The sequence below is a fragment of the Chrysemys picta genome, chromosome 1, assembly GCF_011386835.1.
Source record: "Chrysemys picta bellii isolate R12L10 chromosome 1, ASM1138683v2, whole genome shotgun sequence".
In the NCBI taxonomy this organism is placed as follows: domain Eukaryota; kingdom Metazoa; phylum Chordata; order Testudines; family Emydidae; genus Chrysemys; species Chrysemys picta.
Window position 1 is genome coordinate 213,997,837 of NC_088791.1, and position 22,500 is coordinate 214,020,336.

A 22,500-nucleotide genomic window follows, 5' to 3' on the forward strand; every position below is an offset into this window, starting at 1 on the left:
TGGACGATATTTCTGCTGCGGGGTGTATGGGGTGGCCAGGGAGGGGTAGTACCTCTGATGGGGGGACTTGTCGTACCCTTTGGGGGTAGTCCGTCCACTTTGGTACCCACCTGTCACTCAGCTCTCACCTGTGGCTCCAAGTAGCTTCAGCATGCACAGCGGCCACACCCCAGGCAAAGGCTTTGACAGGCCGGCCAAACCAGGTGAGTGTAACTGATGGGACTCAAACCCTCAGTGAATTAGGGATATGCCTACCCTGCATGCGACATCAGCTCTGGTGGATTGGGCGAAAGAGATCACTAAGATCTAACGACCAAGAAGGCGGGTCTGCAACGCTTTGTGGAAAGCGAAGGACTTGACAAGGCACGAAAGATGTCAAGGCCATCCACTGCAACCAAAGAAGTTACCAGTTGTGACGATTTTTCGTACCATTGGTGTCTGGCTTCTAAGGTTGAGAGAGTGGGATTGCTCCCGTGCAACGGCTCTACCGCTTAAAAAGCTTTCACGCACAGGTCCTGTGCAAATCACCAAACATCATCATCATACTACCCAAGTCCTGCGACGATGGGGGAGGGGCAAAGCGACAGGTGGAGGTTACCACTGGGAGTCGTAGTCCCAATCCTGCACGCAGGCGGCCTGTGGATAGACGATCGTCCAACTCTGTACTTGGGGCAGCAGAGTTGCCCGGCAGCATCCCAGGCGTCTGAGCAGTCCTCTTCAGGACAGCACTGCTCACCCTAGTAAGGGAGGGGCCTAGAAAAGGTGGCCTAAAAATTGCCTGCCCTACAACAACTGGCCAGCAAGCCGCAGCTGGCAGTTTAACCCAATCTGTGGCCAAAACCAAAAGAAAAATTTGAGAGAACTTACCATTGGTATATGGAATGTTCATACCCTCATGGATCGAGAAGCTGTTGCAAGACCTGAGAGAAGGACAGCCCTCATTGTTCGAAAACTAGTCCGCTACATCGATATAGCAGCATTAAGTGAAACAAGATTGCCTGGGGAAGGTTTCTTGAGTGAACCAGGAGGTGATTATACCTTCGTCTGGAAGGGTAAGACTGAGACAGAGGACAGAATACACGGAGTTGGTCTGGCAATAAAAACCTTATTGATGCATCAACTCCCAGATCTTCCAGTGGGTATCAATGAAAGATTGCTGAAGCTACACTTCCCACTAAATGCCAAACATCATGTCACCATCATCAGTGCAAATGCACCCACTTTAACATGTTCTGACAACTCAAAGGAACAATTCTATGAAGATCTCGACAGACTGATCAAGGCCACACCTGTAACAGATAAACTACTCCTACTTGGAGATTTCAATGCCTGAGTCGGGGCTGACAGCGAGAACTGGAAAGGAGTAATCGGGCCACACGGTATAGGCAAAATGAACAGTAATGGGTCTTTGTTCTGAAAATGACCTGACCATTACCAACACTCTGTTCCGACAAGTGGACAAATACAAAACGACGTGGATGCACCCTAGGTCCAAACAGTGGCATCTGATAGATTATGCCATTGTTAGAAGGCGAGACATCCGAGACGTACTGATTACCAGAGTAATGCAAGGCGCAGAGTGCTGGACAGATCACAGATTAGTCAGGACGTCCCTTCAACTCTACATCGTTCCTTCTCGGCACAAATGCCCTAAGCATGTGCCACCTGCTTTCAGTATAGCCAAACTGAAGGATGCTCAATGTTTCAACAAATTCCATAAGAGTCTTGATGACAAATTGACATCCCACGGACAACTGATCGGTACTGTAACCGCAAAGTGGGACCAGTTCAAGCAGATAGTGACTGACACAGCAATAACATCTCTTGGACCAAAGAAAAGAACAAATCAGGATTGGTTTGATGAGAACCAAGAAGCAATATGCTTAGCACTGGAAGTAAAGAGAAAAGCCATTATCGAATGGCAGAATGACCCCTCCTCAGTCTCTAAACGGGACCATTTCAAGTACCTTCAGAGCAAAACACAGAAAGACCTCCGTCAGATACAAGACAACTGGTAGGAGAGCAAAGCCAAAGAAATTGAGCACTATGCTGAGACCCACAACTTAAAGATGTTCTTCAGTGCTATTAAGACTATCTATGGACCCTTTAAACCAAGGACCACCCCATTGCTCTCATTAGGCAACACAACGCTGATTAAAGATAAAGAAGGCATCAACGAAAGATGGCGAGAACACTTTAGCAACCTTCTCAATAGACCATCAACCGTGAATAATAATGACCTTAATGAAATTCCACAACAACCTGCTCCGACAGATCTTGACTTTCCGCCCACTATAGATGAGATTAAGAAAGCTGTTAGCCAGATGAGTTCAGGGAAAGCTCCTGGAAAAGATGGGATACCAGCAGAGATATATAAAGCAGCAGGTCCAGCAGCACTAGCAGTGTTCCACAGCGTGATCATCAACATCTGGGAAGATGAAAACATACCACAGGACCTTCGCGATGCTACTGTTGTCTCTCTTTTCAAGAACAAAGGCAGCAAAGCAGCATGTGGAAACTATAGAGACATATTCCTTCCCTCTGTTGGAGGGAAGATCATCGCCCGCATCATCTTGAACTGCCTAATAGCACTGCTCTACAGCCAAAATGCTTCTGAAATAAATGTAGTCAAACTTTACTAATTCTGGGTCACTGAGAACGAAAATGATGCTTAAAATTGTTGATTGGCTCTAGTTTTCAAGATATGCTATTGGGTCAGTATATACGACCCTTGACTTGGGAATGGCGGAGGATAAGTGAGTTCTAAGGGGAAGGGATCCCAATTTAAACCAGAAATGACTAAAATACATCTTTGACTGGATCTATGAATAAATCTATGACTGGGTTTGGACAGTACTTGCTTTTTAGGCAAAACAATGAATGATGCAATCTGAAGCTGGTATTGCGTCATACATGATATGAATTGCATCATGTTATTCCTAGAAGTCATGGATGATGCAATCATAACGAAGCTTACATCACTCTGCTGAACAAATTGCCCTATATCAGCTCTAGAAATCATACAGTGTCATGCTCTCTTATTTGTCAGTGTTTGATTTTGCAAAGGGACACATTTCTGTTTAGCCAGAGTGAGCAGAGATGCCTCGTACTTGTGTGAACAGTGCAGATAACTTCTGCTATGTTTTTGGTGAAGTGACTTTTGCATCACAAAAGCGCAGTATAACCACTATGGTTAAGAAAGCCTATCACCTTTATTTTGGCTGCAAAATTGGAGATCAGGACAAGAGGTGGGCCCCACACATATGCTGCAACATTTGTGCAACAAATCTTCGCCAGTGGTTGAACAGGAAAAGGAAATCCATGCCTTTTGCAGTGCCAATGATTTGGAGAGAGCCAACAGATCATACCAGCAATTGTTACTTCTGCATGGTGACTCCAGTTGGGAAAGGTGTGTCAAAAAAGATGCATTATCCAAACATTCCATCAGCTATACGCCCAGTATCCCACGGAGAAGGACTGCCGGTTCCGGATGCACCAGAATCATTCTCACTTGAGTCAGACGAGGAAGAGGATGAAACTTCTGGTCCTGAACCATCAATGTCACAGGACCCACATTTTCTCCCATCCTCCTCCTCTGAACCACACCTCATAACATAAGGTGAACTGAATGACCTTGTCAGGGATTTGGAACTACCCAAGAATAAGGCAGAGCTGTTGGGCTCCAGATTACAGCAGTGGAATCTCCTGGCAGGTGATGTTAGGGTTTCCATGTTCCGTGACCGTCTAAAGGATCTTGTCCCATTCTTCTTCATGGAAGGTGATCTTGTAGCCTGCAACAACATTGATGGTGTGATGGCAGCCCTCAACATCGTTCACGATCCAGATGAGTGGAGACTCTTTATTGATTCCTCGAAGACGAGTCTTAAAGCTGTTTTACTGCATAATGGCAATGTTTTGCCATCAATTCCAGTTGGTCATGCAGTCCATATGAAGGAAACCTATGACAACATGAAACAACTTTTGAGGTGCATAAACTATGACCAACATCAGTGGCAGCGTTGTGGCGATTTGAAGGTTGTTGCTGTCTTGCTTGGTCTGCAGACTGGATACACAAAGTACTGCTGTTTTCTCTGCGAATGGGATAGTCGTGCAAGAGATTCCCAGTACATCAGGAAAGATTGGCCACTCTGACAGTCATTGGAGCCTGGGAGGGAAAGTGTTCAGCATCCACCACTTGTTGAATCAAGGAAGATTTTGTTACCACCCTTACACATCAAGCTGGGTTTGATGAAGAACTTTGTCAAGACCATTGACAAAACACAAGCAACTTTCAAGTACCTCCGTGGAAAATTTCCAAGGTTAAGTGAAGCTAAGATAAAGGAAGGTGTCTTTGTTGGTCCTCAGATTTGTGAACTTCTTCGAGATGATGCATTTGACCATGCACTGCGTGGCAAGAAAAAGACGGCATGGAAAGCCTTCCAGTTAGTGGCAATAAATTTTCTCGGAAACAACAAGGCAGACAACTACAGGTTGTTGGTGGAAAACCTCCTCAAGGCATACAAAAGCCTTGGTTGCAACATGTCACTAAAGATACATTTTTTGCACTCTCATCTAGATTTTTTTCCACCGAACTGCAAAGCAGTGAGCGATGAGCACGGCAAGTGATTTCACCAGGACATTGCAACAATGGAGAAACGCTATCAGGGCAAATGGAGCCCATCAATGCTTGCAGACTATTGCTGGACAGTGACAAGAGATGCTCCATGTAATGAATACAAGAGACAACCCAAGAAGCGCCGAGTAGACACTGAATAGGACTAAACTATGTGCATAATAGTTTTTTGCCTTTTGTTTCATAATAAATTTTATTTATATAACCCTTTCGCTGATTTTTAAAGTGTTACATAAACAGGAGAGGTGAAATATTATCATGTAAAGCAACCATAAACACATGAAAAGACCTAGGTTTACAATTTATGATTAAAACTCTACTATCTACACAATATACATAGACATAAAACGTACAAACTTAAATATCTTAGAAACAGTAGCCAATCAGTTGTTTTAATTGTCATATTTAAATTCAGCACATCAAAATACATAATAAATAGCACATTTTATCTCTGAAGCAGACGACTTCTCAAAAATTGTAGACCAGTGTAGCCAGTATTTCCGAGGCAAATCTACCTGAAAGTCAATGTGGTTTTTGACCTGGCCGGAGCACAGTCGACATGGTGTTTGCTGTCAGACAAATACAAGAGAAGTGCATTGAACAGAACATGCACCTGTATGCTGTCTTCATTGATCTGACAAAGGTGTTTGATACCGTCAACAGGGAAGCCCTTTGGACCATTCTAACACGACTTGGCTGCCCAAGAAAATGTGTCCAGATTATACGCCTTTTTCATGACAGGCGAAGTATTGTCTGATGGAGCCACATCAGCCCCCTTTAACATCACCAACGGCGTGAAACAAGGATGTGTTCTCGCTCCTGTCCTATTTAACCTGTTCTTTGCATGTGTCCTTAACCATACAGTGAAAGATCTGGACCAAGGTATATACTTGAAATACCGGCATGATGGTTCACTTTTTGGCCACCGTCACCTGAATGCAAAGACTAAGACAGTACAGAAACTCCTTCTTGAAGCACAACTTGCTGACGACTGTGCCCTCATGGCTCACACTGAAAATGATCTTCAGCACATTGTCAACAAGTTTGCTGAGGCCTCGCAACTTTTCGGATTAACTATCAGCCTTGGAAAGACAGAAGTTCTCCATCAACCTGCACCTGGATCAAATGCTTCTGTCCCGAGTATCTCCATCGACGGCACTCAGTTGAAAGTAGTGGAGAACTTTAAATATCTGGGTAGTGTCATATCCAGTGATGGATCACTGGATAATGAGATCAATGCACGAATATCCAAAGCAAGCCAGGCACTTGGCTGTCTGCGTGTCAAAGTTTTAAATCACCATAACATCTGTTGTTCTTTCATCTCTTTTGTATGGGTGCGAAACATGGACACTATATAGGCGTCACATCAAGCAGCTCGAAGTATTTCACATGCGCTGCCTCCGTAACATCATGAAGATCCGCTGGCAAGACAAAGTGCCCAATCTCAAGGTCCTCAAGAGAGCCCAGATGACAAGCATCGAAATGATGATCATGAAGTCACAGCTACGTTGGACCGGTCATGTCAGCCGCATGGATGCCAACAGAATCCCCCGCCAGCTTCTGTATGGTGAGTTCTCCCAGGGCATCCGGCATATAGGTCGTCCACGGAAACGTTACAAGGACACCATCAAAGCCAATCTGCAGTACAGCAGTATCAAACCTAGGGACCTTGAGGACGCCGCCAGTGACAGAACACAGTGGCGTGCAACAGTCAGAAATACCTGCATCACCTTTGAGGAAGACCACTGCCGACGTTTACAAGAGGCACGCGAACGACGTCACAGAGCATCAGCAGCGCACAATCCACTGACCCCGAACTTGCCATGCACCATCTGCAGCAAAATGTGCACCTCTAGAATTGGCTTGTATAGCCACGAGAGGGCACACCATGAGACCAACAATAGATGATCTGCACAGATTTGTCATCATCGGATCGATGGACTACCAAGATTTCTGCTGCACTGGTGTCAGTAATGTAAAAATATTCTTCCCATTCTGCCCCACCTACTTTTAGACCGTAATGAGAGGAAGAATCTTCCAATGATTAGAACACTAGCCTGGGTACTGGGAGACCTGTGTTCAAGTCTTTGTTCTGACACAGACTTCCTGTGTGACTGTGGGGAAGTTGTTTAGTCTCTGTGTGCATCAGTTCCCAAGCTGTAAAATTGGGGAACAGTATTCCTCCACCTCACAGGGGTGTTGTGATGATAAATACATTAAAGATTGTGAAGTACTAAGGTAATGGAGGCTTCCTTGTATTAATAAATACAGTGCCTGCGCTGGCTGTATAACTGCTTCTGCTAAAATTTTTATTTATTTTGTAGTATCAATGAGGCAAGGTAACTAAGGAGCCCATACCTCATTCACTCATGGGTCTCTTACAACAGATGGGCTCCACAGGATAGGAATGACTTTTACTTTCCTTTGGCTCAAAGTGTTTAAAATATTTCTTAACATTATACAGTGTTGTCAATAAACCAAAAATCACAAAGTAAATAAACAAAGGACTGCCTTTAAAAGTACATCTCTACTCCGATATAACGCTGTCCTCGGGAGCCAAAAAATCTTACCGCATTATAAGTGAAACAGTGTTATATCGAACTTGCTTTGATCTGCTGGAGTGCGCAGCCCCGCCCCTCCGGAGCACTGCTTTACCGCGTTATATCCAAATTCATGTTATATCGGGTCGCGTTATATCGGGATAGAGGTGTATCTGCTTCAGCCCTGGCCTTTCTCAATGGCTTTAAAGCTTCACTCTGCAGCATGCCCAGAAGACTAATAAATCTGGGATCCGGTGGACCAACATGTTAGGAAGTGAATTCCCAAAGTGAGGATTTCTCACAGAGAATGTCCTGTCAGCAGCTCCTTTTCACTAGGTAGGAAGAGTCGATGGCCTTTTTGTAGTTCTACACAAGCACGTAACTATCTCTAGTAAAATTTGCAGCAGACTGTATATTTCCATTAAAGAATCTTATGGCATTCCATGTGAGTGTCCTACTGGTGTGGACTTTGTAATAAGTGTACTGGCAGAGATTTGCAATCATCATCCTTAAGAAAATCCTTCTCTTTGCCTGCACTGGAATCTTTAAAATAGGGCACCTATCTTAAATTGCTACCTCATGTTGGTTTTACAGCATTGGCTCCCCACTCTCAGTGATCATAAAACCAGGGAACAGACCATGGGAGGTCAGCTGTGCTTTGATGTTGGCTGCTTTGTTGCCTTTGTGAACCAGTCATAAAAAGTGAAGCTTGTTTTCAAAAGTCACTGCTAGTGGCCGAGAGTGAGACAGCTATTTTTTGGAATGAGACCCAGTGAGCTCTAATACTAATCAATCAAATATTTGAACACATATCAGACTTTGGTCCTGCAGGGAAAGGTCTAACAGCATCCAGTGGCTGGCAGTTGGAGCTAGACAACTTTAGACTGGAAATAAGACATACATTTTTAACAGTGAGGGAAATTAACCAGTGAAACAATTGACCAAGGGTTGTGGTGGGCAGGGCCAGCTCTAGGTTTTTCGCTGTCCCAAGCAAAAAAATTTTTGGCTGCCCCCCAACCCCAGCCCTGGGCTCTCCCCCTCCCAACTGCACCCTCCTGCTGCCCCAGCCCTGGGTCACTGGTAACTCGCTCCCAGGGCGGGTCATTCAGCAGGAATTTTGGATGTGCACAGAACACAGACAGGATTGGTTCCCATATGGTTACAGAACTGCAGTAAAGTTGAACAATTTTCAGCTTGTGTGATTGGAGGATATCTGGGTGCACATTATAAGACTGTCCTACATAAATGAGGAAAAGTTGAGGTGCCTTTATTATTCTTTTGTTCCACTCTTTCTTTCTATGGGGAATGCACTATCACGGTCTTTCTTTTAAACAAATAAAACTAAAACTTTAAAAAAAAAAAAAGCAATGGCTGTTGAAAATAGCAATTCCAGTTCTAATAACCACTGGGAAGCATTTCTTGCTCAATTTATTCTACTTTTTCTACAGCAAGTTACAGTGGATCAGTATATTTGATTTGGGGGAAATGAAGTAACAGCTGCCCCAACTGAGCTTGAGCACTCCTGAATTTTGAGGGTGTTCAAATCTGGAAGGCAGGTGCTAGATTCCCTTTCTGAATATTAGCTATATCTGGAGAGGAAAAGTCAATTTCTGCTTCCATGGCTCAGAAGTGGAAATCCTCCTTCGTGCCTGGTACTGTATCTAAAGCTGCCCAGATCCAGAGCCTCCCTTCCCTTACTTTTCATTTTAAATTCTAGTGGGATCCACATACCTCCCTTGCTAGGCTTCAGATAGAGAGGTCCACCGTCCATTTAGTCCCCCCAATTCCTTCTTTGGGGGAGAGCCCAGGGCTGGGGCGGCAGGGGGTGCGGGTGGGGGCCAGAGCTGGAGTGGCAGGAGGTGCGGGGGGGGGGAGGAGAAGAGCCCAGGACTGGGGCAGCAGGAGGTGTGGGTGGGGGGAAGAGCCCAGGGCTGGGGTGGCAGGAGCTGCGGATGGGGGCCAGAGCTGGGGCAGCTGGGATGCGGGGGCGGGGGGAAGAGCCCAGGGCTGGGGCGGCAGGGGGTCTGGGTGGGGGAGAGCCCAGGGCTGGGGCAGCAGGAGGGTGCAGGTGGGGGCCAGAGCTGGGGCAGCAGAGGGTGTGGGCGGGGGGAGCCCAGGGCAGGGGGCGGCAAAAAACCTAGAGCTGGCTCTGTTCCTACCATTCACAGCAAGCTGCAGATTTCAGTTCCATACTCCTTTCCCACACCCCTACCTGTTGCTAGTGGCCAAGGGAATTCTGGGAAATGTAGTTCTTTCCCTGCTTCAGGGCTGGCTCTATTGGCAGGGAGCTAACCAAGGAACTACAGCTCCCAGGGGCCCCTGTTGGTTCTTAGCTCCCATGCTGGATTCCTGCGCCCCTTGCAAATCTGCCGTCCCAAGCAACTGCTTGCTTTGCTGGTGCCTAGAGCCGGCCCTGCTTTCAAGCATATCCAGCATTTGTCCAAATACTCTGCACAATGAATACTAAATCTCCATGAATCACAGCAAATTGAACTTGGTGTTTTTACTGAAAATTATTTATTAATTATCTTGTAAATATCCAGGCATCTTTAAGAATGCTGAAGTCCAAAAGAGAACAAACTTTTTGGAAAAAAAATCTGAAAAACCTACTCATATCTCCCTCCGCCCTATCTGCAGGGGCAAGAGAGACTGGACTTTTCACAACGCTAGCCAGTGTGCATGCTGAAGATATATATGCATAGGTACTCTGTTCTTATTCACTTTGTAACATTATTTCTCAGCCTAGGTTTTCAAACTTAGCACAGCCTGCATCATCCCGCATTCATGGCTGTGTGCAAGGCAAGTTTGAAATATAGAATATATATTAGTTATCCAAGCGCACAAATCACCGACCAGCATTTTTAAAACAAAAACTTGCCACTATTTTTTCCAAGCTCTCTTAGCTTAGAAGAGGATGAGAGATGCTTTGAACTTTCTGTGCACCAAAAAAAATTCACCTCTGGGATGAGAGCACAGAAAGAAATCTTACTTCAGACAGTGACTTAAAATGTATAATCACTTGAAAATAAGAGGATGGAATAGTGTGTCACCTTAACCATAACTGCAGTATATCCTGGCTACTGTGATACTACAATATTGGTTTGGTCTGACTCATTCCTAAATGGTTAAATCCGTTACCTTCCTCTCTGCACAATGCCGAAGTAAAAGGACTTCGTGTGAGGAACTGGGGGGATGAAATCCAACCCTCCAACTCACCATACAACTTTTGCAGGCAATATTTCAGCCTGTGGACCGGCCTGGAATAATGGCCTCAGCCATTTCCTGCCAGCTATGGAATTGGTTTAGGCAATGCATGAGCATGGATCCCCTGTCTCTCTCCTCCAGACCATCTCTGGCCAAATTCAAACATTTTCCTGCACAATGGCCAATGAAAGGCTAGCATGGAGATGTTCTCTATAGCAGGCAGAGGGATCCAGAAGCCCAACCTTACTGGCCACTCTTCTTGCTTTATCCCACCTCGTACAGCAAATTGCAGAGAGCCTTGTGTCAGTCCTCTGTGCTTGGCTGAGTTTCAGTCAAAGATAACGTACAACATAGTCAGCTAAGAGTATAGAATCCACGTGTTGCAGTTGCCAGAGTTTGTGGGATTCCTCCCACCCTGGGACTGATTACCCCTGAATGCCCCTTAAATACTTAAATGCAGTATGGTGTTACTGTAATGCTTGTTTGCTTTAACTATTTTATTTTAAATAAAGCTTTTAATGTTATCATTCATTGTATCATTCAGACTCCTCCACTAAACTAAATGTTCTGTAACTGCTCTGGAGGCTCAAACCTTAAAGAATTTAGTTTGGTTTTATTCCTTATTTTTAAACTACTAATTGGGAACATACGTATCAAAGATTATAGTGTTAAGCCATGGAACTGGTCCTCATTTGAAATTAAAAGTGAAGTGCTTTTAACTTTTCTGTTCTGTGTGTACAGTCACACAGTAGCTCATCTGAGACAGGATTCAGATTATTTATACTACAGTTGCAGTAAATGTGAGTTGTACCAAATTTATCTCTATAAATGTCAGCTTCTTGATGTTCTCAAGACCTAGTTTTCAATCTGTTATAGATATTACCTTTTCTCAAATACTAAAAATCTTCAAAAAGGAACATTATTTGGGGAGCAGCAAAAGCATTTGACAGCGACATGGACTATGGCAGGCCCTGTATTTTTTTTTTCTTGTAAAGCAAACAAAATGGCTTACAATATATTTTAGGTACATAGGATATGTGCCTCTTATTAGTATTAATGGAAGTGACCTGTGCATATCCATTGTACAGTACAGCCTCATGTTAGTATCTTTCCTTGGACTGAATTAATACCAATAATTTCAGAAGATGATCGAGTTACAGATTAACAAAGAACAAATCTCAGAAGACTTGGAGGTTCAGTTCGTGTAAGCACCTAAATAAAAACTGAGAACTTTTAGGATCTGAAAGTTGTGCTGTGAAAGAAAGAAAAGGCTTTCTTGTAAGGTGCCAAGTACTTCGCACTTAAGAGTGCTGGAAAATATCATAAATTCTTTGTTTAAAGTATTTCAGCACTTCCATTCTTGGCTAGAAATCAGATGATCCATATGGAAAAATTTTAAAAAGGTGCTAGAGGGGAAAGTTCTCTGTAGAACCTTGGAAAATATTGAGCTGGTTCACTTTGAGTTTTGTGTAGATCAGGTCTGTTGTATTCAAACAAATAAAGACTTAATTACATTGTCAGATAAAAGGACGATAGTATGATTATATTTTGCTTTCTGTATTTTAGTAGGATGGATGAAAATTCCTATTTTGATATTATGCAATGGAATAAAATATTATGAGAATTTTTACATAGAGGTAGACTAGCCAAATTTTGTGAAGATGAGGTCCTCAAAAGGCAGCTTTTGAGTTGGTAACTAACTCTTAAGTAAGCACTCTGTCTCTGAGCAACTGTGACAGAATTATGGCAGATAAGGTTTTTATTTATTTGGCAAAAATTCTAAGTCCTTAAACATAGGGATTTGTAACACAGTGCCTTCTAAAAACAACAAGGAGTCTGGTGGCTGACTTAGAACAACGCTTCCTCAGCTCTCGTCCCCTAGTGCCCCTCCTCTACTTGCGCTACATTGATGACATCTTCATCATATGGACCCACGGAAAGGAGGCCCTTGAAGAATTCCACCTGGACTTCAACAATTTCCACCCCACCATCAACCTCAGCCTGGGCCAGTCCACACAAGAGATCCACTTCCTGGACACTACAGTGCAACTAAGTGATGGTCACATAAACACCACCCTATACCGGAAACCTACTGACCGCTATACATACCTACATGCCTCCAGCTTCCATCCAAGACACATCACACGATCCATTTTCTACAGCCAAGCCCTAAGATACAACCGAATTTGCTCCAACCCCTCAGACAGAGACAAACACCTACAAAATCTTTATCAAGCATTCGTAAAACTACAATACCCACCTGGGGAAGTGAGGAAACAGATTGACAGAGCAAGATGGGTACCCAGAAATCACCTACTACAGGACAGGCCCAACAAGGACAATAACAGAACACCACTGGCCATCACATACAGCCCCCAGCTAAAACCTCTCCAGCGCATTATCCACGATCTACAACCTATCCTGGAAAATGATCCTTCACTCTCACAGACCTTGGGAGGCAGGCCAGTCCTCGCTTACAGACAACTCCCAAACCTGAAGCAAATACTCACCAGCAACTACACACCACACCACAGAAACACCAACCCAGGAACCAATCCCTGTAGCAAACCTCGCTGCCTACTCTGTCCCCATATCTACTCTGGCAACACCATCAGAGGACCTAACCACATCAGCCACACCATCAAGGGCTCATTCACCTGCACATCCACTAATGTTACATATGCCATCATGTGCCAGCAATGCCCCTCTGCCATGTACATTGGCCAAACCGGACAGTCCCTCCGCAAAAGAATAAATGGACACAAATCGAATATCAGGAATGGTAACATACGTAAGCCAGTAAGTGAACACTTCAGTCTCCCTGGTCATTCTATTACAGATTTAAAAGTCACTATCATTGAACAAAAAAACTTCAGAAACAGACTTCAAAGAGAAACAGCAGAACTAAAATTCATTTGCAAATTTAACACCATTAATCTGGGCTTGAATAGGGACTGGGAGTGGCTGGCTCATTACAGAAGCAGCTTTTCCTCTCCTGGAATTGACACCTCCTCATCCATTATTGGGAGTGGACTACGTCCACCCTGATTGAATTGGCCCTGTCAACACTGGTTCTCCACTTGCGAAGTAACTCCCTGCTCTCCATGTGCCAGTATATAACGCCTGCATTTGTAACTTTCACTCTATGCATCCAAAGAAGTGAGGTTTTTACCCACGAAAGCTTATGCCCAAATAAATCTGTTAGTCTTTAAGGTGCCACCAGACTCCTTGTTGTTTTTGTAGATACAGACTAACACTACTACCCCCTGATACTTGACAGTGCCTTCTGACCCATACCAACAGCTGGGCTACTGTGATTGGTCCTGCTTTGAGCAGGGGGTTGGACTAGATGACCTCCTGAGGTCCTTTCCAACCCTGATATTTTATGATTCTATGACTTGGGAGTAGTGGTGAGATAGGGTTACCATAGTTAACAAATAAAAAAAGAGGCCCCTCCACGGGGCCCTGGCCCCACCCATTTCCCACCCCAGCCCCGCCCCAATTCCGCCCCACCCCGCCCTAACTCCGCCCCCTCCTCCCTCCCACTCCCAGCCACGCGAAAAGGGCTGCCCCAGTGCTACCGGCTTCACGGTTTGCCGGGCAGCCCCCAGACCCTGCGCCCCCGGCCGGCGCTTCCGCAGCGCAGCTGGAGCCCGGGAGGGGAAGCGCCCAGCTGGGGGCGCAGGGTCTGGAGGCTGCCCGGCAAACCGTGAAGCCGGTAGCGCTTGAGCTTCAGGCAGCCCCTATGCCTCCGGACCCTGCGCCCCCGGCAGGGCACTTCCCCTCCCGGGCTCCGGCGGCGCAGGGTCTGGAGGCATGGGGGCTGCCCGAAGCCCGTAGCGCTCGGCTCTTAAACAGAGCCGAAGAGTCAGGGGAGGAGCAGAACCGCTGCGGCCGGAGGTTCTGCTCCTCCCCTGACTCTTCGGCTCTGTTTAAGAGCCGAGCTGCCCGAGCGCTACCGGCTTCGGGCAGCCCCTGTACCTCCAGACCCTGCGCCGCCGGAGCCTGGGAGGGGAAGTGCCCGGCTGGCGGCTGGGGTCCGGAGGCAAGGGGGCTGCCTGAAGCCCATAGCGCTCGGGCAGCTCGGCTCTGAAACAGAGCCGAAGAGTCAGGGGAGGAGCAGAGCAGCCGCGGGAGGGGAAGTGCCCGGCTGGCATTTTCCCAGACATGTTCGGCTTTTTCGCAATTCCCCCCGGACGGGGGTTTGATTGCTGAAAAGCTGGACATGTCCAGGAAAAACCGGACGTATGGTAACCCTAGGTGAGACAGATCGTACTCCTATACAGAAATATTGCATGGCACCCCCAGGTGGTGTCACAAGTCTCTGGACCCCTGTGGCTCTACCCTGCTTCACTGAAGTTATGTTGCCAACCAAGGAATGCTCATTGATTGCCCTGTTTAAGAGGGTTTCCCAGAATAGAGAGGTTGTGACAGGAAAGTTAATATGGCCTCTGGATGTGTTAACTTGTCTCAGGTTGTCTTCTGGATAAATAGGGTGTCGATAAAATTCCCTGCCCATCTCTCCCCTACGCACAGATCCCTGGACCCATGGTGAGCCCCCTGTGGGGTCCAGAGGGTGGTGTGAATGCTACCTGGAAGTGCTGCCCTCCCCCAAATGGGGCATGGAAGAGCCCCACTCATGTAGTGTGTTCTCTGCGTCATGCCCTACACATCCATGTGTGACTTTGCAGTACAGTGTTTTAGATCATTCTAAAATGTTAGTTTCATAGGGTGAAATTCTGGCCTTATTGGAGTTGATGACAAAGCTCCCACTGACTTTAATGGTGCCAGAATTTCCCCCATAGTTTCTAAGGGGTAAACTCTGACCTATGTTATACTAGTGTAAATCTGGAGTGACTGCATTGTGGTAAATGAAGCTACACTGTTACTAGTGTAACCTAGAGCAGAATTTGGCCTTTGATTAGGTACAAGCACACACAGCTAGCTAAAAAACATAATTAAAAAGATATCAATTCCCCTTTCTTCTGAATTAGGTGCAAATGAACAAATGTAAATGTGTGGCTTTGATGGGGCCTGGAGCAATGGAGAAACGGAGTTGGGGCCAGGGGGATGGAAGATCTCATCCCCAAACGGCCGGGTCAGTGCTCCATATGCTCCCTCTACTACCCCCTCCCCTTCTCACTTGCCTTCAGCATGTATCTGGGGGGCTGCTTCTAGCTTTCTGCTTTTCCTCTCCTCCCTCACCCCATCCCCCATGCTGCAGGGCATGGAGGCATGTGGGGTTGCATCACAAGCTACATCTGGGCTGGGGCTCTGGAGTCCTGCCCACCACGGCTACCATTGGGCAGTGGAGTATGTGCAGGGGCCAGGTGATTATCTCCCATCTGGAGGTGCTAGAAGAGGGGGTTTGTTACTGTTTGCTGGGTAGCCAGTGTGATCTCCCTGTCTCATTCCTACCCTTAATCTACTTGCTGGTAATGCTGGGGCCTCAGTTGATCACCAGGTTTGGGCTCTGGCCAGATGGCAAAATTGGCAAAGTGCTGCATAGGGTTTTTCACATTACATCTGGCATCCAGGCGGACTGAGTTTTGGTGTTTAGAGTACAATTGTGGCAACTTTGGAGCATTTCAGTGCAGCAGTTGGTCACAGCACTGCATGGTGAGGGAGGTTTCTCACAGCTTGTGGCTCCCTGTACCTCCGGTGTAGAGGAGGGGAGAAGTTTGGGACTCTGGCTTCCAGTCAGGGTTCCTGGGCAAACCTGAGGCTGTAGATGGGGCGTGGCTTTCAGACCCACCCTCATATTTATAGTAACCCAGGCCACTGGTGCCAGTTGAAGTCTGCACTGGAACAATCCAGCTGGATAGTTTGGGGTGGTTACCCCAGTTAGGGTAATAGTTTTAAATACAGTTGTGGCCTCCACATTTAGCCACAATGTGGCATCTGTCATTATTTCCAGCTCCACATCCATTCTCCTCTGTGAATAAGAACAAGCATCTCACATAACTACTCCTTAAAAGAATAATTACAGGGGGAAACATGGTTTTCCTTGTGTGTGTGGGGGAAATAGAACTAAGTCTGATTTTTACAGCGTACTTTGTGATTTAAGTTGAGAGGTATGGACTCCGCAATGCAGGCCTAATTTACCGGTATAGTCCTTAAATATTACTGTGCCGGGTGCCATAGAAAACCCTGAAGTAGGCAGGCTGGATAGATGAGAATAATCCATTCAGCTAAGGCTCCCAGAGCCAAATTAATAGAAAAACTGAAAGAATAAGCTTAGCTGTTTTGAACACTTGTATAGTCTAAGTGGATGTCTTCATAATTAGAATCACCTGAGAGTGCAAGAAAATTGAGCACTGGTCTGTACATTTGTGCCATAAATCATTATACTCTTTGTTACTAGCGTGGCATTTTGCTTTCAGTAAAGGATGTTTCCGTTTCAGCTGTAGCTCCCAGCCTGAGCTTGCAATTCTGGGTAAAAGAGAAGTTCCATTGCTGTGGAAACAGTTTAATTTCTTCATCTGCAGTGTGTTTCTGGTAAAGTAGATTTCCCAAGCATATTTCCTAGATCTGGTTATTCTGTTATTAGGGTTCAGATATTAGGTCATTTTCAAAATGTTTTTTATTTATAACATCATATAATGTCAGAAATAATCAGAAGTCATACAGAGATGGCAGTGGGAAAAATCCAGCTTGTGTGACGTTTCTGGGTCATACTTTTGAAAATTTCACTGTGGAGCCTGTTCTGGAAGCTAAAAATTACCATATTAACAACAAATCAAATGCACAAACAGAAGTTAACAGACAAGGAAGCATTATCACGAAGTAGCTTTGTTAGGACAGGATTAAGGTGTTTAGACTTAAGTGGATCCACCCAGGGTGCTTGTATATTGGATTCCTAAGCCTAAGTGAGACTGACTCTTGGGTCAGGCTTCTACAGACCTCAGTCACTCCTGTTTTTCTCCCTTCAGTCTTGACTGAACATGTGAGTACCCTTTAGGAGCCTGATCACTGAAGTGAGATGGTATCTCCTGCGTGCTAATCCTGCCTTTGCTATTGTCACTGTGTAGACTTTAGTGCAGTGGTGCCCAAACTTTTCCTGTCGTGCCCCCACTTACCAGTAATGGAATCTGTCTGCCCACACCCCCTCCTCCATTACAGCACAGTTGGCTCAGCAGAGGAGCTTGGGCTGAAGGCAGAGCTGGAAGCAGAACTGGGGATGGGGAGGAGCTGAGGCTAGAGGTGGATCTGGCCTGGGGGCAGAGAGGGAATGAGGGCAGAGCTGGCTGGGGGCAGAGTGGAGCCATGACTGGGGGGTGGAGGAGGGGGCAGAGTGCAGCTGCCACTGGGGCAGGAGCTGGGCTAGGAGTGGAGTGGAGCTGCAGCTGGGGGCAGAGTGGGGCTGGGTGTTGCCCCCTTCCCAGGGGGCTGGCCTGCACCCTGCTGCACACCATCCTGAACATTTCTCCATGCCCCCCTAGCAGGGCATGCTCCATAGATTGGGAACCACTGCTTTAGTGTGTCACATAGCCTTTACACATCTGTTTCCGCATTTGTTGAAGGGGCGGAAGGGTAATTCGTTCCTACCTCAGTGTGTGCTAGGTTTAATTTAAGCTTGTAAAAGTGCTAATGTACATATTTGCTAAGAGCCATAAATAACTAAATTATTATTCTGTTTGTTGATTGGCTGAAAATAGTCATGTGGTGTGTTAATAAATGTCTCTTGTTGGGAACCTGAAACATAACTCAGGTTCTCTAGGTTGAATTTTGTCTGAGTTATGAGACACAGATTTCCTTCAGCATAGGCTTGACTACCTCTAACAAGCCATCTTGATATTCACCTCAAGAGAAGTCATGTTTGATCATAGAATAAAAATGATGTGATCATAGAAGGGACCTCAGGAGGTCATCTAGTGCAACCCCCTGCTCAAAGCAGGATCACTCCAAAGACCTATTTTTGCCCCAGATCCCTAAATGGCCCCCTCAAGGATTGAGCTCACAGCCCTGGGTTTAGCAGGCTAATGCTCAAACCACTGAGCTATTCCTCCCCCCATGAATAACAATTGTTTGTCATTAGCAAACAATATGCTGCAAGGAAAGAGTGAGCATTATGCTTTTAGCTCTGTACAGTTTTAATATTTTAATATTATATAAGATAACTAACTGGTACTGAGGTAAAGATTTGGTTCATATTTTAACACTTTTTCTAACTGTAGGAAATTATGACTGGTTTTTATTTTTTTCAGTTATTAGAATATAAAAAATCCTATGAATAAAAGAAATTCCCCAGCTGATTGTTTTAGAATCTACCACACAACCCAAAGACTTTTTGAGAAGAGGGATATTATCTTTTGCACAGTTTAATTGCCTATTCTTTTCATTTTTTTGGATAATGAATTCTTTGGGACATAGACTGTGCCGCCTTATACATTTCGGAGGCAATACCACAACACAAATGATGAATGTTGCTGTTCACTAGTAAGTCTTATATCATCATGTAACTCCGTGGTTAGTTATAGCATATCATTGATACAGGCTGAAAGCTGAGTGGGCTTTCAGAAAAAAAAATAGAATTAATGAAAATTATGTTTTAAGTGTAATATAAAAATCTCAATATTTTCACTATTTTGATCAATGTGTGTCTAGCCCAAAGCCACTGCACGAAAATGATAGCAGCTTTAGCCTTCTGAAAGTAATAGTTATTTTAACTGCACAGTTTTAAAAAAAGAAACTTTGTTCCCCAAACAGCAAAAATAAGAACGTAAGAATGGCCATACTGGGTCAGATCAATGGCCCATCTAACCCAGTATCCTGTCTTCCAACAGCAGCAGGTGCCAGATGCTTCAAAAGGAGTGAACAGAACAAGGCAAGTTATTGAGTCATCTGTCCCGTCGTCCAATCCCATCTTCTAGCAGTCAGAGGTTTAGGGGCACCTAGAGCATGGGGCTGCATCACTGAACATTTTGTTTAATAGCCACTGACGGACCTATTCTCCATGAATTTATCTAATTCTTTTTTAAACCTATTTATACTTCTGGCCTTCACAACATCTGCTAGCAACAAATTCCACAGGTTGACTGTTCACTGTATGAAGAAGTATTTCTTTGTGTTTCTTTTAAACCCGCTGCCTATGAATTTCATTGTGTAAAAGCAACAGAGGGTCCTGTGGCACCTTTAAGACTAACAGAAGTATTGGAGCATAAGCTTTCGTGGGTGAATACCCACTTCATCCGATGCAAGTGGGCATTCACCTACGAAAGCTTATGCTCCAATACTTCTGTTAGTCTTAAAGGTGCCACAGGACCCTCTGTTGCTTTTTACAGATTCAGACTAACACGGCTACCCCTCTGATAATTGTGTAAAAGCTGATTCTTGTGTTACGTAAAGGGGTAAATAAGACTTCCTTATTCACTTTCTCCACACCTTTCAAGATTTCATAGACCTCTGTTATAACCCCCTTAGTCGTTTCTTTTCCAAGTTGAACAGTCCCAGTCTTTTTAATCTCTCCTCATATGGAAGCTTTTCCATACACCTCATCATTTTTTTTTTGCCCTTTTCCAATTCCAGTAATTTCTTTTGAGACGGGGTGACCAGAATGCCATGCAGTATTCAAGGTATGAACATATCATGGATTTATATAGTGGCATTGTAATATTTTCTGTTTTATTATCTATCCCTTTCCTAATGGTTCCGAACATTCTGTTAACTTTTTTGACTGCTGCTGCACATTCAGCAGATATTTTCAGAGAACTATCCACAATGACTCCAAGATTTCTTTCTTGAGTAGTAACAGCTAATTGATACCCCATCATTTTATATGTATAGTTGGGATTTTGTTTTCCAATTTTCATTACTTTGGATTTATCAGCATTGATTTCATCTGTCATTTTCTTGCCCAGTCACCCAGTTTTGTGAGATCCCTTTGTAACTCTTCACAGTCTGCTTTGGACTTAACTATCTTGAGTAATTGTGTATCATCTGCAAACTTTGCCACCTGACTGTTTACCCCATTTTCCAGTTCATTTATGAATATGTTGAACAACACTAGCCCCAGTACAGAACTCTGGGGGACCCTGCTATTCCTACCTTTTGTTTCCTATCTTTTAACCAGTTACTGATCCATGAGAGGACCTTCCCTCTTATCCCATGACTGCTTACCTTGCTTAAGAGCCTTTGGTGAGGAACCTTGTTAAAGGATTTCTGAAAATCCAAGTACACTATATCCAGTGGACCCCCCAGTCCACATGTTTGTTAATCCCCTTCAGATAATTCTAATAGATTGGTGAGGCATGATTTCCCTTTACAACAGTCATGTTGACTCTTCCCCAACATATTGTGCTCTTTACTATAGGTTCAACCAATATGCCTGATATTGAAGTTAGGCATATCTGCTTGTAATTGTCAGGATCACTTCTAGATCCTTTAAAAAAAATTGGCACCACATTAGCTATCTACGAGTCATTTGGTACAGGGGCTGATTTAAGTGATTGGTTACATACTACAGCTAGTACTTCTGCAATTTCATGTTGGAGTTCCTTCACATCGCTTACGTGAATACCATCTGGTCCTGGTGACTTATTACTGTTTTAATTAATCATTTGGTTCCAAACCTCCTCTACTGTTACCTCAATCTGGGACAGTTCCTCAGATTTGTAATCTAAAAAGAAGGCTCAGATGTGGGAATCTCCCTTATATCTACTGCAGTGAAGACCAATGCAAAGTAATCATTTTGTTTCTCTTCAATGGCCTAGTCTTTCTTGAATGCTCCTTTAGCACCTTGATTGTCCAATGGCCACACTGTTTGGCAGGCTTCCTGCTTCCAATGAACTTAAAAGAAATTGCTGTTAGTTTTTGTGTCTTTTGTTAGTTGCTCTTCAAATTCTTTTTTGGCCTACTTATATACTTCACTTGCCAGAGATTATGCTCCTTCCTATTTTCCTCAGTGGGATTAGACTTCCAATTTTTAAAGGATGTTGTTTTGTTTCTAACTGCCTCTTTAACTCTGCTGTTTAGACATGGTGGCATTTTTTGGTGCTCTTACTGGGTTTTTGTTGTTGTTGTTTTATTTGGAGTATAGATGTAGTTTGAGCCTCTATTATGATTTTGTTTTTAAAAAAAGTTTCCATGCAGCTTACAGGCATTTCACTCTTGTGACTGTTCCTTTTAATTTTTTTAATCTTGCCGCCTCATTTTTGTGTAGTTCCCCCTTTGGAAGTTAAATGCTACTCTGGTGGGTTTCTTTGGTATTAGTTCCCTACAAGGATGTTAAATTTGATTACATTATGGGCCCTATTGCTGAGTGGCAAAGCTATATTCACCTCTTGGACCAGATCCTGTACACCACTTAAGACTAAATCCAGAATTATGTCTCCCCTTGTGGGTTGCAGGACCAGCTGCTCCAAGAAGAAGTCATTAATATTGTCTAGAAGTTTTATCTCTGCATCCCATCTTGAGGTGACATGCTCCCAGTCAATATGGGGTAGTTGAAATCCTCCATTATTATTATTTGTTGTTGTTGTTTTTGTATCCTCTCTAATCTGCTTGAACATTTCACAATCACTGTCACCGTCCTGATCAGGTGGCCAGTAGTATATTGCTACTGATATACTTTTATTTATTCAATCCTGAAAATTCTATCCATAGAGATTCTGTGGTACAGTTTAATTAATCTAAGATTTTTACTTTATTGGATTCTATCCTTTCTTTTACATATAGTGCCACTCCCCCACTAACACAACCTATTCTGTCATTCCTATATATTTTGTACTTTTCATTACTATCAACTTCCACTTTCTTCCATTAGTTATATATTAATTTTACATGCCAACAATCTGGCTCTGTTTTCATAAAGGTGGAGTTCATCCTTCCTGTATAGGCTGTTCCTTTCCCAGAAGGTTCCCCAGTTCCTATTAAACCTAAATCCCTCCCTCAAACACTATCATCTCATCCACGCTTTGAAAGCCTGCAGTTCTGCCTGTCTCCCTGTGCGTGGATAAGGAAGCATTTCAGAGAATGCTACATTTGAGGTCCTGGACTTTAATCTCTTTTCTAGAAGGCTAAATTTGGCCTCCAGAACCACTATCCTACCCTTCCCTATGTCACTGATACCTACATGTACCATGACCACTGGCTCCTGCCTAGCACTGCAGATCAGTCTGTCTA